This window comes from Tamandua tetradactyla, chromosome 4 (assembly GCF_023851605.1).
Source record: "Tamandua tetradactyla isolate mTamTet1 chromosome 4, mTamTet1.pri, whole genome shotgun sequence".
Classification (NCBI taxonomy): Eukaryota; Metazoa; Chordata; class Mammalia; order Pilosa; family Myrmecophagidae; genus Tamandua; species Tamandua tetradactyla.
The window spans coordinates 37,149,250-37,163,133 of NC_135330.1; the positions used below are offsets into that span (position 1 = coordinate 37,149,250).

Here is a 13,884-nt window from a genome sequence, read left to right on the forward strand (position 1 = left end):
TCTGAGACTGGATAAAGAGGAGTTGCTAGGCCTAACCGACTGAAAAAAAAAGCTTTAAAGGGGTCTCTGAGTATGTAGGGCTTGAGCTGAGATGATAGGAATAATTTGCCACTGTTGCTAGCTTTTGCGATATTGATTTTCATACATGCCTTCTGGCCACAATTGCATTATAACATTTTTGCAGAGATTGGGCATCCCCAGTAATAGATATACAGTAGGAATTTAATATTTATTAGACAATAGAATGTTTAGACATAGGAAGGACCCGTAGAGATCATCTAGCTTACTGTATTGCATTACCCATCAATAATTGCTTTCTCATTGACTTATCAGTCTCCATGATTCAATTATAAATTCTTCCAGGGCAGAGTCTGACTTACATGTCTCTTTTGGCAGGGCTTTTGACAGCCAAGGGCCTAGCCATAAAAGGTGCTTAATAAATATTTGATGAATGAATAAATACATGTGTGAAATCCCCAAGGTGTGAAAGAGGCAGTGGTGATACTTCCCTCCAGATCTTGAATTAAATGTTACTTCCTCAGAAGTCTTCCTTGGTCACTCAGTACCCACTTTAAAGACTCAGTTTACATTTACTTTGCTTACTTTTTAAAATATTTTGATTGAGAAATATCCACACACATACAGTCCAGCCATATCGTACAATCAATGGCTCACAATATCATCACATAATTGTGCATTCTTCACCACAATCATTTTTAGAATATTTGCATCACTCCAGAAAAAGAAATGAAAAAGAGAAAACAAAGAACTCATACATCCCATACCCCTTACCCCTCCCTCTCATTGACCCACAGTATTTCAATCTACCCAATTGTTTACTTTTTAATTGTCTTCCTCTCCACTAGAATGCAAGTTTCAAGAAGCTGTAGAGCCTATATATCTTGTTCAGGGCTGAACTCAACTCATAGCACTAGCAAGGGACTGGCATATAATAGGCACTCAATATTTGTGGAATGAATGAGCGAGTGTGTGAATGAGTGAGTGTGTGGAGCTGAAAGTAAGGCTAGAATGGATGCCTCAGATCAGTGAAAGGAACAAAATTTTATACCACCTCTGCCCTGTCCTGGAAGGTGTTTCAGCTTTTTGTCTCTAGTACAAGGCAGCCCCTGGCCTTGTCTCATTCCTCCCACCTCCTCTATCCCCAGGAAGGGGTTAGAGTCTCTGGCTTTAGAACTCTGTTAAGGCTCCACATTTTAATAATTTTGTTTGATTGAATTGTGACCGGGGTTCTTTGGGATTAATAAGATAAACCCTGCTAATGGGTTAGGTTTTACTTCTCCCTAACTTGCAGTTTTAATCCCCTTCTGTGCACAGAAGCCCTCAAAAGGACAGCTGGGGAAAAAAACAAAACAAAAACATTAGGGCTTTTGACTTTTCAAATTCTGCAATTCCTACCATCAAACCTGCAGAAAGAAACATTTCTCAGGTGGGCTTCACCCGGCTCCTTGGCCCATGTGATAGTGGAGAATAGCACCGGGACCGTCTGAGACCAGAGTCTGGCAACCTTCTGTCTTGCATGCTGGACTTACTACCTGTGCAAGACGGTTCTGGGAAAATTGACTATGTCATGCCTAAGGTACCTGGCTGCTGAGTCTGCTCACTGCCACTCGGCTAGAATTTAACCTCTAGCTCCCAAATTCCGGTTTGCCATCCTTGGCTTGCTGTAGAGGCTGGATTGCTCAGAGGATTTCTTTTGTTCATATTGCTCTTGCTAGGATTGAGTTCTGCTTGGTCTTTCTCCTAATGCAAAACAGATGGAACAAGAAAATGAAGACCAGTTGACAATTCTAGAAGCCACTTGTCTTTGGTAAATTTCAAAGGGAAAGTGGAGGGTATAAAGAACCACTTGGTAAACAAGTATTTGGTATTCCTCAAGGAGAGTTTTTGATGATCCAGATTAGCCCTGTCCAATTGAAGTAAAATGTGAGCCATGGATGCCATTTTAAATGATCTAAAAGTTAAAAAGAAAAAGTGAAATTAATTTTTATAACGTATTTTATTTAACTCAATATACCCCAAATTATATCATTTTGAAATTATTACTAAGATACTTTCCATTCTTTTCTTTTTATGAACTCTTCAAAATCTGGTATGCATTTTACACTTAGTGTACATCTCAATTCAGATTAGCCACATTTCAAATGCTCAGTACTAATTCATGTCTCTGCTGCTACCCCTACCAAACAACACAGATCTAGACAGATAGGTTTCTTGCCATCAAACTAGCAAGAGAGTTAGTAATAATTAATTAATTAGTTAATTGATTAACCAGATTAATAAAATTGTTTTGGGTTATAACAAACACTAGAAAGGAACTCTCAAAGTGATGACATAACAATAGGTGGGTTAGGAAGTGTAAGTACTGCTGCTACAAATGAGAGTCATCTAAGGCCTCTCGGGGGAGAGGCATTTGATTTGACACTGCAATGTGAAAAAGGACCAGCCTTGCAAAGCAGGACAGAGCATTCTAGGCAGAAGGAACTGTAAGAACAAAGGCCCAGGGCATCCAAATGCTTGGCTGGAGATGGAATGGGGGCCAGTGTGGCTGGAGAACTGGGACTATGGGAAAGAGTCAGTGAGAAGAGTTTGAAGAGGTGGGCAGGGAGTGAATATGTGGGGCTTGGTGGATCACAGCGGAGAGCTTGTTGCAATTATAGGAACAGTGGGGAGTCACTTAAAATATAAGCAAGAAAGCGATGTGATCTGATTTTAATTTTAAAAGATGTCTCTGTCTTCCGTGTGGAGAATGGATTAGAAAACAGCAAGAGAGGATGCAGAAAAGACAGTTGGAAGAGGTACTGTGGTAGTCCAGGTTTGAGTTGACAGAGACTTGGCTAGGGTGATGGTAGTGAAAACAGAGAAAATAAATGACTTCAGGACATGCTTTGAAGGTGGGACTGACAGGACTTGGTGATGGATTGATTACGTGAGGGGCAGGGTGAAAAGAAGGGAGAAATCAAGCACATCACCTACAATTTTGGCTGGAGGATATGGATTTCCTTCCTTCTTCTCCATCTCTAACTCCAAGATTTCAGCCAGAAAACCACCTTTCCTGGGCATTGGACAGGAATTTCCATCTAAAGTTTCAAGCCAGCAGATTCTTCCCTCCTTTCTTTCTATCTACTGGAACATGTGCTCCTAAAATAAGTAAGGAGTTTGAAAATCTCCCATACCAGGATCAAATTCCCGAAAAGGTCCCATTGGAATCACTCACAGGACTAAACAGGTGAATCAGCCTAAACTAGCATGTGAATTTGTCCTGCTGATGAGAGAAAGGATAGTAAATTTATTTCAGGCATGGGTGTCAACCAACAAGGCATTCAAAATAAGGAGTCAGGAAGGAAAGCCTTAGATGACTCTCATTTGTAGCAGCAGTACTTACAGTTCCTAACCCACCTATTGTTATTTCATCACTTTGAGAGTTCCTTTCTAGGTACATTTAAAAAGCTTCTGTGCCAGTCAAAAAAGATGGCAGCTTAAAATGCTCAAGGATGCCATCCCCCCGCAGGAACTTTAACAACTAGCGAAAACTGGCAGAGCAATCTTCCAAGGGCCAAAGCGGGCTGGAAGTCAGTTCCAGAACTCCACAGGGTTCTAGGGGAAAGAATCACCTAGATGCCATATTTTGGAATTCTCCTAGCTTCAAAACTGTGATAAATAAACTTCTATTGTTTTAGCAGACAGGAAACTGATACATCAGGGCCAGGGTGGAGATAGGGAATGGGAATGAATGCTTAATTGGCACAAAGTTTCTGTTTGGACTGATGGAAGAATTATGGTAATGGATGGTGGTTATGATAATACTTCATTGTGAGTGTAATTAACACCACTGGTTATCTATTTTAATGTTGTTAAGAGGGGAAAATTTAGGTTGTCTATATGTTGCTAGAATAAAAATTTTTAAAAAAAGACTGTACAACACAAAGAGCAAACCGTAATGCAAACTATGAACTATGGTTAATAGTACAATTGTAATAGTATTGTCTCATTAATTTGCAAAATGTTAATACCAGGGAAACTGTGGGTGTGTTTTGGGGGAGGGTAGTAATATAGGAACTCTGTGTTTTCTGCATGATTTTTTGGTAAACCTACAACTTCTCTAATAAAAATACGCATGTTTTTAAGAAAGGAATTATAACAACAACAAAAGGCACTGGTCTAGCTCAAGACAGAAACAAGGACTAAGGAATGGATTTCTTAGCATTCCCTCCTTGTTTACTCCAGGCAATTGTTGAGCTTGGAACACCCTTGATACAGACTAGCCTGTGCAGGAAACACCACATAAGCATTTAAGTTGTGAAATGGCTTGAGAACTAAGGGAGTGGTTGGCTGTATATGTGTCTGGGGAGGGGTGTTGTGGGGAGCTGGGGCAACGTGCAGAACATTCAAAAAGAGGATGGATTCGATCATGGCGAACGTCCGATTCTTACCCTTTCTTCCTACCCCTTAGGGTGAAAGTAATAGGATCCATGCCACGCAGCACATACACCAAAACAGAAATAATAGCCCTCTTGCTGCCCAGAAATGAATGCCCCCAACAGATGGCTTTTCCCAGAAGTACTGAATCTGTTCCAACAGGCCTGAGCTTAAATCCTGTAACAAGCTGAGTCACAATAACAATCAACGAAGAGAGGGGACCACTTTCTGTCTCTTCTCATTAGAGACAGCCTCAGTGCCGTCCAGGGACTGCCCTGCAAGGACTCAGGGGACGGGAGGACACAGTGCCTGATGTGTTTGGGGCCATGCAGTGAAACTTCTCAGCAATGGGCATATTGGCTCTGGTCCTGGATCTCTATGGATATTCAATGGAAAGAAAACCTGACTTTCTCTCTAGTTCAGGCCCATTTTCTTCTCTGACACTTTCCCATGCCTTTGCTGGGGGACAGCCCCAAGTGCTAACTCATTTCTCAGGCAAGGATACCATGACCTGAAGCCCATCCTCAAAAAGATTCAGGGAGAGGGGATGTCACCTCCCTGTTAGATCCGAGATGTGTAGTAATGGGAGGGGAAAACAGTGCCTGAGGCAGAAGGAAAGGTAATGGAAAAGAGAAGTCAACCGCTGAGCGCAAACCAATTCAGATACCCCTCTGACAACCAACAGGACTTTGGATGCTGATCTGGGAGCCTTGATTGTACTTCATCATGAACCTTACATTATTTTTCAGCCTGCAAGTAAAATCTATGACCTTCACCAGCATCTTTTGTTTGTGTTTTTGATCCAAAGTGTTTCAACCAGGTGCTCATACTTGACTGACAAGGTCTATTTTTCTCTAAATCAAAACTGTCCCTTCAGGAGATTGTGTGACCTGTGCCCTAGAATTTCTGGGAGGCCAGAAAGTTCTAATCAGCTGGACCCACACAGAATTCTGATAATTATGTGTACATTTGGCATGCGTAATCCGAGCGAGGCATTTGGAGCTAATCTAGTGCCTGGAGAGGAGAGACTTAAAAATCAGGTGCCTTAGATTAGAATGTCAACTTGACCATTGAATCCTAAGACTTTCAACAGGTCACTCTATTTTACTGCCCACTCCCATAGGTAAATTTAGGACAACACATATTCAAAGATAAGAACAATTCTAGTTGCATACGGCTGCACCATTCTGTGATTTGCTAAAGGATTGGAGATGGTGGGGTGCAAATCACTTGCATTTTTAAACAACAGATATGCACGTATGAAAAATCCACTTGGCAATGAATGAAAACCTAATCTCAGATAAAATTCTGAACAATATCCTAATCATGGCATTTCATAGATCATAAAACCTCACCTACATTTCTTGGTGGTCTCTCTTTCTGGAGCTTCCAGATCATTTGGTCTTGTACAAATAGCAGCTGCAATCTGCAGGCAGATTCTGCAGATAGAAAGGACTTTGCTGATCCTCATTAAATAGCATTTTATTCCTAAATTCCTAGAATTATCCTGCTTGCCAGGAAGCAGTGGGGACTGAACGGTTCATCTAATCAATAACCTGGTGGACAAAACAACTCCTATTAAAGTGAAGGAGGGTCAGAGGAGTACACATATCTGTGTACCTTTAATTAGAACAGAGAAGATAAATTAAATCTGTTTCGAGAGTGACTTGATCTTCTCAGGAGAAGGGAAGCTCATATGTAAAGTCAAGAAGGATACGCACAGTCTAGTTATATCCGTAGTTCCGAGCCTGTATTTTTTTTCTTAAGTCTGTCATACAGTGTTATTTTATATGTTATTATTTGCCTCTCTTACTAGAATGCAAAGGCTAGGAAGGTAGGGGTCATGTCTATTTTATTTCCACTATAATCTCTGAGCCTAGTTGAGTAACTCACATGTGGTAATTACTCAAAAAAAAAAAAAATATATATATATATATGTATTTGTCAAATGAATTAATAATGAATGGACAAATTAGCTTTTTTCAGGTCCTGGACCCTTTAATACCCTTTTTGAGACTAAAAGTTATGGCTCCTCACTCCATTAAAAATACACACTCACACATACACACATATACACAATACAACTATATACACACATAATGTATGTGTTACCAGACAAAGGTAATAGATTCTCTGCCCAATGCGCTCAAATGATTAATTCCTGAGACACCAAGTTTTCAAAGAGACAGAGAGTTTATTGTTAGGAGTGCATCAGGAGATTAAATGGCCTATCAGCCCCAAAATTTATCTCCCTGAACTACAGTAATTCTGATAGTTTTATAGTATCAACAGATGGGCAGGCTTTAGGATAATGAACACAATGGCTCCAGATGATTTAATTAGAGGTGATTTAATTATTAAGCATGAGCAGATTGATTACACACTTAGTCACAGAATATATGTAAGAAAATAGTAGCCTTAATATGATCATGGGTGTGATTTTTAGTGTTGTAATGAGGTATAGGTCACTTAAAGGTTAAAGTCTAAGCTATTGCACGTGTCAAGTGGCCCATTTTGTTTAGATCCAGTTTTCGTTATCAAAATAACTTTGGAATTGGGGTGGGTTAATTCTGGGCTGACCCAAGGCCCTTCATTACTTAACATTAGGAGCTGCCTTTAGTGATCACAAGACTCCAAAGTTGAAAAAACGGATTAAATGGATGCATGTGAGGGATTGTGGAAGTTTCTACAATCAAAATGGCACAAGATAAAGGCCATACAATCATCATCAGAGATCAAGGCAGTTGTTTCACAGTTTGGAGATTTCAGGTATTTCCTTCTGTCTACTCTAATATACCAAAAAAATAAAAAGTAATATCTATATGATTCGGTAATCATAATCATCACTTAAATCTTAAATTCTCTCTTATAGCTCCTCCCTCTCATTTGATAATTACCTCTCAATCATGAGGGATATCTGGGCAATGACTCTTCTAACTTCTTCATGCTTAAAAGGGGTGTCAAAATTATGGGGCAGAGGGATGAAGCAGGTTTTTGTTCTTGGAGAGACCGTTACTTCTGGGTTTCAGGGCTTGTGTGACATAGGTACAATCCCAGAGGCTTTAAGTCTCTGAAAAACAAACTTAATAAGCCAAACTTTTATAGAGCCCAGGGCATCCTTTAGCGTTTCCAGGAACACTGCTGATTGGGGCTTGCCATACTGTGGCAGTTTGCAATATCTGGCTGAAATGTGCATAAGAGTAACCTCCAGAATGACCTCTCAATTGAACTTGAGATCACTTAGTCACTGAATTTCTTATTTTTCCCCCTTTTGGTCAACCAATCCCATGATTCCAGGGCCAGGCTCATTCCTGGGAGTCAAGTTCTATGTTGCCAGGAGACTTACATCCCTGGAAGTCATGTCCAATGTAGGGGGGAAGGTAGTAAGTTTATTTGCAGAGTTTGGCTTGGAGACAGAGAGACCAAAACTGAGCAAAAAAAAAAAAAAGAGATTCTCTGGGGCTGACTCTTAGGCATTAATTATGAGAGTAAGCTTTGCTTTGCCACTGCAGAAATAAGTTTCATAAGGGTCATCTCAAGATTGATGGCTTGGCTTATAAATTTGGGAGCTCCTATTGCTGAAGAGAATAGCAGGGATTTCCCAAGTGGGAAAGTTTAATAGTTCCACTTTTTCTCCCATTCCTTAAGGGACTTTGCAAATACTTTTCATTTTCAGCCCAAAATACTCTGGTATGCATCAGTGTAGGACAGAATATCAAAATTTTATTCCTTACTCCAGGTTCCATGTCAAACAAAGCTGAATTACATTGTTTAAATAAACTGATCTTACAGGCTAAATTACTGTGCTACAGAAAATTTAAATTTTGAATAAAATAACCATCTTTTCTTCTGGTCCTACACTGAAGTTAAAGTCTTAAAATATGGACAATATTATATTTTACTCTGTATTTTGATTTACCTTTGTCTTAACCTGATAAGCTTCAGTCACACCTCTGTTCAAGTCTGATCTCTTTTTCAGCTTTTCTAACAATTTTTGTTATGAAGTAATGCTAACTTTCAGAGCTGGAAAACTCTAACTCTGAGTCTCAGATACCCAAGTGCCAAGGAACTACCGGGTTATACAAAAGTTATACAAAGAGTAAAGCATCTCAGAATTTATAGTTAACAGTCAAAGCTCAAGAATAAATATGACAGCTGTAAGAGCTTACAATCTAAGCCCTAATTTTCTTATAGGTATTTTTAAATGAATCTACTTTCAGAAATAAAAAACATTTGAAAGTTGTCTTACATTGGGATCATCAACCACAAACCATAGTAGAGGTGTTGTCATGCTCCACCTTCACACTGGGTTATGCTAATTAACAGGTGAAACATAATTTATATATTTGTCTTGCTTCTCTTTTTAAGTTTCTTTTGGTCATAGATGAAGTTCTGAATTATAACTGACCACATATATTTTAGAAAAGCATTAGACTAAAGCATTTTAACGGACGAGTAAATTATTTCCATGATCTACAACCTTTATCAAAGAATAACTAAAACGATGACTAACAATATCATAACATTATCTAATATCATACAGAGCAGGATCAGGATATAACATGGACAGTGAGAACACTGTCAAGTCTTTAGGAATTTTTATGTAATTAGTAAATATATGAGTAATATTTCACCTGTACAAATTTAGCTAACAAAAGGATAGAAAATTCTTTTTAACTATTGCAATACTTCCCAAACACCTTCTATGTAATATGTGCAAATATTCCAGCACTTCACTGTTACAAGGTGAAAAACCAAATCCCTTGTATACCAATAAAAGAAGATTTGTCTTCTGAAATAAAGAATGATAAGGTCAACATACACATTAAACAGCATATCATTCTAATACAAATCTTTGACTTCAAGACAGAGTACTCTGATGGTTAAGAAAAACTTTCTATGACTTTTCATTAAGAGCAGGCTAACAATTCACATTGTTTTTAACAGAGAGAAAACTAACTTTAGTTTGGGTGAATTCACAGTTTGACGTAAAAGTTTTTTAAAAAATAGTATAAACAGGTTCACCAGGTTTTTTTGTCAGCATTGACTATGATAGACAAAATTCACTTTGTCAAACCTTTAACAGTTTTCAATTTTCATTCAGGGCTTGCTGTCAGCAATGACTACAACAAACAAAACTCACTTTCTCAAACCTTCTATGACTTTCCATATCCATTCATGGCTTGTAGTCAGATACAAACATAATTCAGTTTCACAAATTTTTTATAACAACAAAATTCATTTTAATCAGAAAATATGATCATCTTAGTATAGAAAATAAAAATACTATCCAACCCGCTTATAGTCTTTGTTTATCCAAACTGCATGCAATTAGAAATAAATTTGATGACAAATTTACAAAGCTCTTTGAACATGTATACTACCTTCCAATAACATTATTCATGATTGGGAGAAGAGACAGAGATACTATAACATAATGGAAAAAGCAAAAATTTATGCTTGGGTTTGGAAAACAGTCAGGCATAATCACACAAATGATTATTTTACACTTTGCCTAAAGTCTTTCAGTCCAATTCAGCACTACCATCAAAGATCAGAAGAGCACAAGTCTGAAATATAATCAGCTCTTCAATAATTAAGGGATTTATGTCCAGGAAAAAAAATCCTCAAATTTTTCTCAAGATTATTCCCAAGTACTAAATAATACCAGGAATATGGTAGTTGAAAAAACTGAGTTACAGCTTCTGTGTTTGTTTACAAACTGCCAGAATGCAATATACCAGAACTAAAATGGCTTTAAAAAGGGAACTTTAATAAGTTACAAATGTACAGTTCTAAGCCTATAAAATTGTCCAAACTAAGGCATCCAGGGAAAGATACCTTAATTCAAGAATTAACTAAAAGCTGATGCATCTGGAACACCTCTGTCAGCTGGGAAGGCATGCTGGTCCCTCGCTCTTAGGCTTTACTGCTTTCAGCCTCTGTCCCCATGGGGATTCCTCACTTTGCTTCTTTGGAGCTGGCCTTCATCTCTTGGCATCTCTTAGCTCTCTCCAGGTTCTGGCTTGCTTAACATCTCATGGTGCTGTCTGCTGGGCTCCAAGCATCTCCAAACATCTGTGTCTCTTTCTCCAAATGTTGGCATCTGTGTCAGCTCTCCTCTGAAGTTTCTGTCAGCTCTCTTTCTCCTTCAGCTCTGAGGTTTCTGTCATTTTGGTTCTCTCCAAAAATGTCTCCTCTTTTAAAGGGTTCCTGGAAACTAATCAAGTCCCACCTGGAATGGGTGGAGTCACATCTCCATCTAATCAAAAGATCACATCCACAATTGGATGTGTCACATCTCCAAATTGAAAGTTTCCAACCTACAGTATTGAATCGGGATTAAAAGAAAGGGCTGCTGTCATGAGACTGGATCAAGACTAAAACATGGCTTCTAAAAAAAAAAAATAAGTTCAGAGCTCTACTTATGCAAATGCCACTTTCTTATTCAAAGGTCTTATAAGTGTCATCTGTACCATGAGGTCCTCCCCTAGGCCATTTTTAATCTGCTTTTTAAAACATATTCTTCCAGCATTTTTACTCCTTTATTAAGATAATAGGCAGGAACTTTAAGTACTGCTATCCTATACTAGGCTCTCGTACAAGTATATTCCAACTAGAATATAAGCTCCTTGAATCTAAGAACTATGTCTTCCCTATTCACGACACCACTTACTAAAAAAATACACTGATTGATACTAACAAAGCTACTACAAATTCAAATTCTTCCATACACTGGGATAACAAATGACAAAGTAATTAAAAAGGCAGATTATTTTAAATCCAGGTAGTCAAGGGTACAAAAATCCCACTTATATGTTTTACTAAACTTAACTGCTTCCTTAATAGTATATATTTGAAGCATCAGCATATCTTCCTTTTCATTATATTTTATATGTGCCATTACAGGTGCATAACTCAGTTTACGCAACCTGTTACTTAAGCTAATTTTTAAGAGGAGTTTCGAGAATGTATTTATAATAGTAGCTTATTTAATTGTTAAGCTTGTATAAATTTAGGGAGAACATATCTAAGCAGAATAAAATTGTATTTGATTAAAAAATCATCATAATGACAGGAATTGGACTAGACTTTGTCACTACAATTTTTGCAGCTGTATTAGCTTTTTTTGTTCCCTCTATTGGAAGTTATAAAATAAACCCTCTTTATTTTTATAATATACTAAAATTATAAACAACCTCAAGAGTATATTGATTGTCAAGCTCTAGAAAATATACTGCAATTGTTTAATTTGTTCCAAGCCTAAATCCAGGAAAACCTCTCCATAGCTCTCAAGGATCTTTCATTTACTTACTGAAATTTGGCAATTAGATTTTATTGGATTATTCCTACCCCAAGACTATTTATATTTTAATAATGATTTGTTTGCTACAATTACCACTGCAAATGTATTACTGGAAAAAAGCATAATTTGAACAAACAAGGTCTTATTCCACAGCATTTTCTATGCCTACCATTTCTAATCTCCAGGTCCAATAGAAAAGTTTTAAATGATGACAGTGGGATTTAACTATGCCCTTCTTTTAATTATTTCCAATTATTAGATCTATTTCACTTAAAATTGTGACCTCAACAATTGGAAAATGTCTATCTTTTCCCCAAGGCGGTCCTCTGGTAGCCCTCTGCTAACTTAGGGAAACTCCAGGTTTGTTTATAGTAATTACAAAAACTAAGGCTTTGAACCCTGCTGCCCAGAGTTTTTTTTTTTTCTCTCTCTCTGCAACTTCAAGAATAGCAATTTATTTATATAAAAGCACTTACTTATTTTTAAGCAACTCACATATGCTTTTTAACAATTTTTTTGTCAATTTGCTATTATAATCCAGAGGTATGACAATATACATTGAACAGGCAGGCAAATAGAAGTTAGTTACACAAGAAACAGAAGCAGAGAAATATTTTTGAGAGGGACAAATAAAGGATCGAATATACATCATCTCATCCCATTTCTGCTCACTTTTGCAGAACAGCTCTAACTGAAATATAGTTTACTTTTCTATAGGACCATTTTCAGGCAATTTCTTTCTTTATTCGAAATCATATTGATGCCAGTGTGTGTTATAGAAATAAACTTTTTCTCATAAGCTCATGACTAAAATTTTTTAATACAGTGCAAAGTTTCTTATTTTAAAAAAATGTCTGTAATTAGTAACTGTGCAGAGTTACCAGCCAGTGATCTTTGGAGATGAAGAAAGAAAATGCCTCCCAGGGAGCTTCATGAAACAGAAAGCCAGGAGAAGCTAGCAGATAACGCCATGTTTGCCGTGTGCCCTTCCAGATGAGAGAGGAACCCTAACCATGTTCACCATGTGCCTTTCCAAGTGAAAGAGAAACTATAACTGTGTTTACCATGTGCCCTTCCACTTGAGAAAGAAACCCTGAACTTCACTGGTCTTCTTGAACCAAAGTATCTTTCCCTGGATGCCTTAGAGCGGACATTTCTATAGACTTGCTTTAATTGAGACATTTTCTCAGCCTTAAAACTATAAACTAGCAACTTATTAAATTCCCCTTTTTAAAAGCCATTCTGTTTCTGGTATATTGCATTCCAGCAGCTAGCAAACTAGAACAGTAACCAATTAAGAACACTTGTGTAATACAAATGCAATACAACGCCATATTAGTCAGGGTTCTCTAGAGAAACAGAACCAATAAGAAATACCTGCAAATATGTTATTTGTAAAGGTGTCTCACACAACTGCAGGGACACAAGAGTCCAAAATCTTAAGGGCAGGCTGAGAGGCTGGAAACTTCAATGAAGGGTCTCGACAAACTCCACAGGAGATGCTCACTGGCTGAAGATGCAGTGAAAATTCTCTTTTCTCCCTTAACAGCCTTCAACTGATTGGATTGACTCTGATTGAATTACCTCACTATGGAAGGCACTCCCTTAATTAATCTTAGATGTAATGAGTCACAGATGCAATCAACTGACTGATGCTTTAATAGACCAATCTTCTGGTTTATCAACCAGCTATGAAATATCCTTGCAGTAATAGTTAGGCCAGTACTTGCCTGACCAGACAACTGGGCACCATCATCTGGCCAATTTGATTTCTAAATCCAACCATCATAGACACAAATTAACAAATTTCAAGACACTTAACATTTATACATTTAAGTAATGCACCAATTAATAACTAGACTGAACACACCAATTAAAAATTAAACAGGCATTGAGCACTTACTATACTCAAATAACACACCAGTGAACAGTTGAACAGGCATAGTTAATTTAATTAAATACCAACTAATTGTTGGATGGCTTATTTTCCAGGCATATATTTAACAGAGAAACTCAGTGCAGGGTTTTAAGCCCTGTACAGACAAAACACAAGGCAAGGCCTCAAACCTGGTACAGAATGGTGCCCAGTAAACAAAGGTGTAGAGGTCAGAGTAAGAAGGATCATTTTGGAAATGGGACCC

The 13,884-nt window shown here is 37.8% G+C and overlaps 1 long non-coding RNA gene across 2 annotated transcripts in view; it reads left to right on the top strand.

The window, feature by feature from the left end:
- LOC143678892 (uncharacterized) overlaps positions 1 to 13,884 on the top strand; it is a 93,343-nt gene that overhangs the window by 39,371 nt on the left and 40,088 nt on the right. Inside the window, exon 2 of one of the 2 annotated variants that reach the window (XR_013173465.1) lies at positions 7,045 to 7,206. The exons of the other annotated variant lie outside the window; for it this stretch is intronic. This is a non-coding gene — a long non-coding RNA (uncharacterized LOC143678892). The remainder of the gene's footprint in view (positions 1 to 7,044; positions 7,207 to 13,884) is intronic. 2 annotated transcript variants of the gene reach the window in all.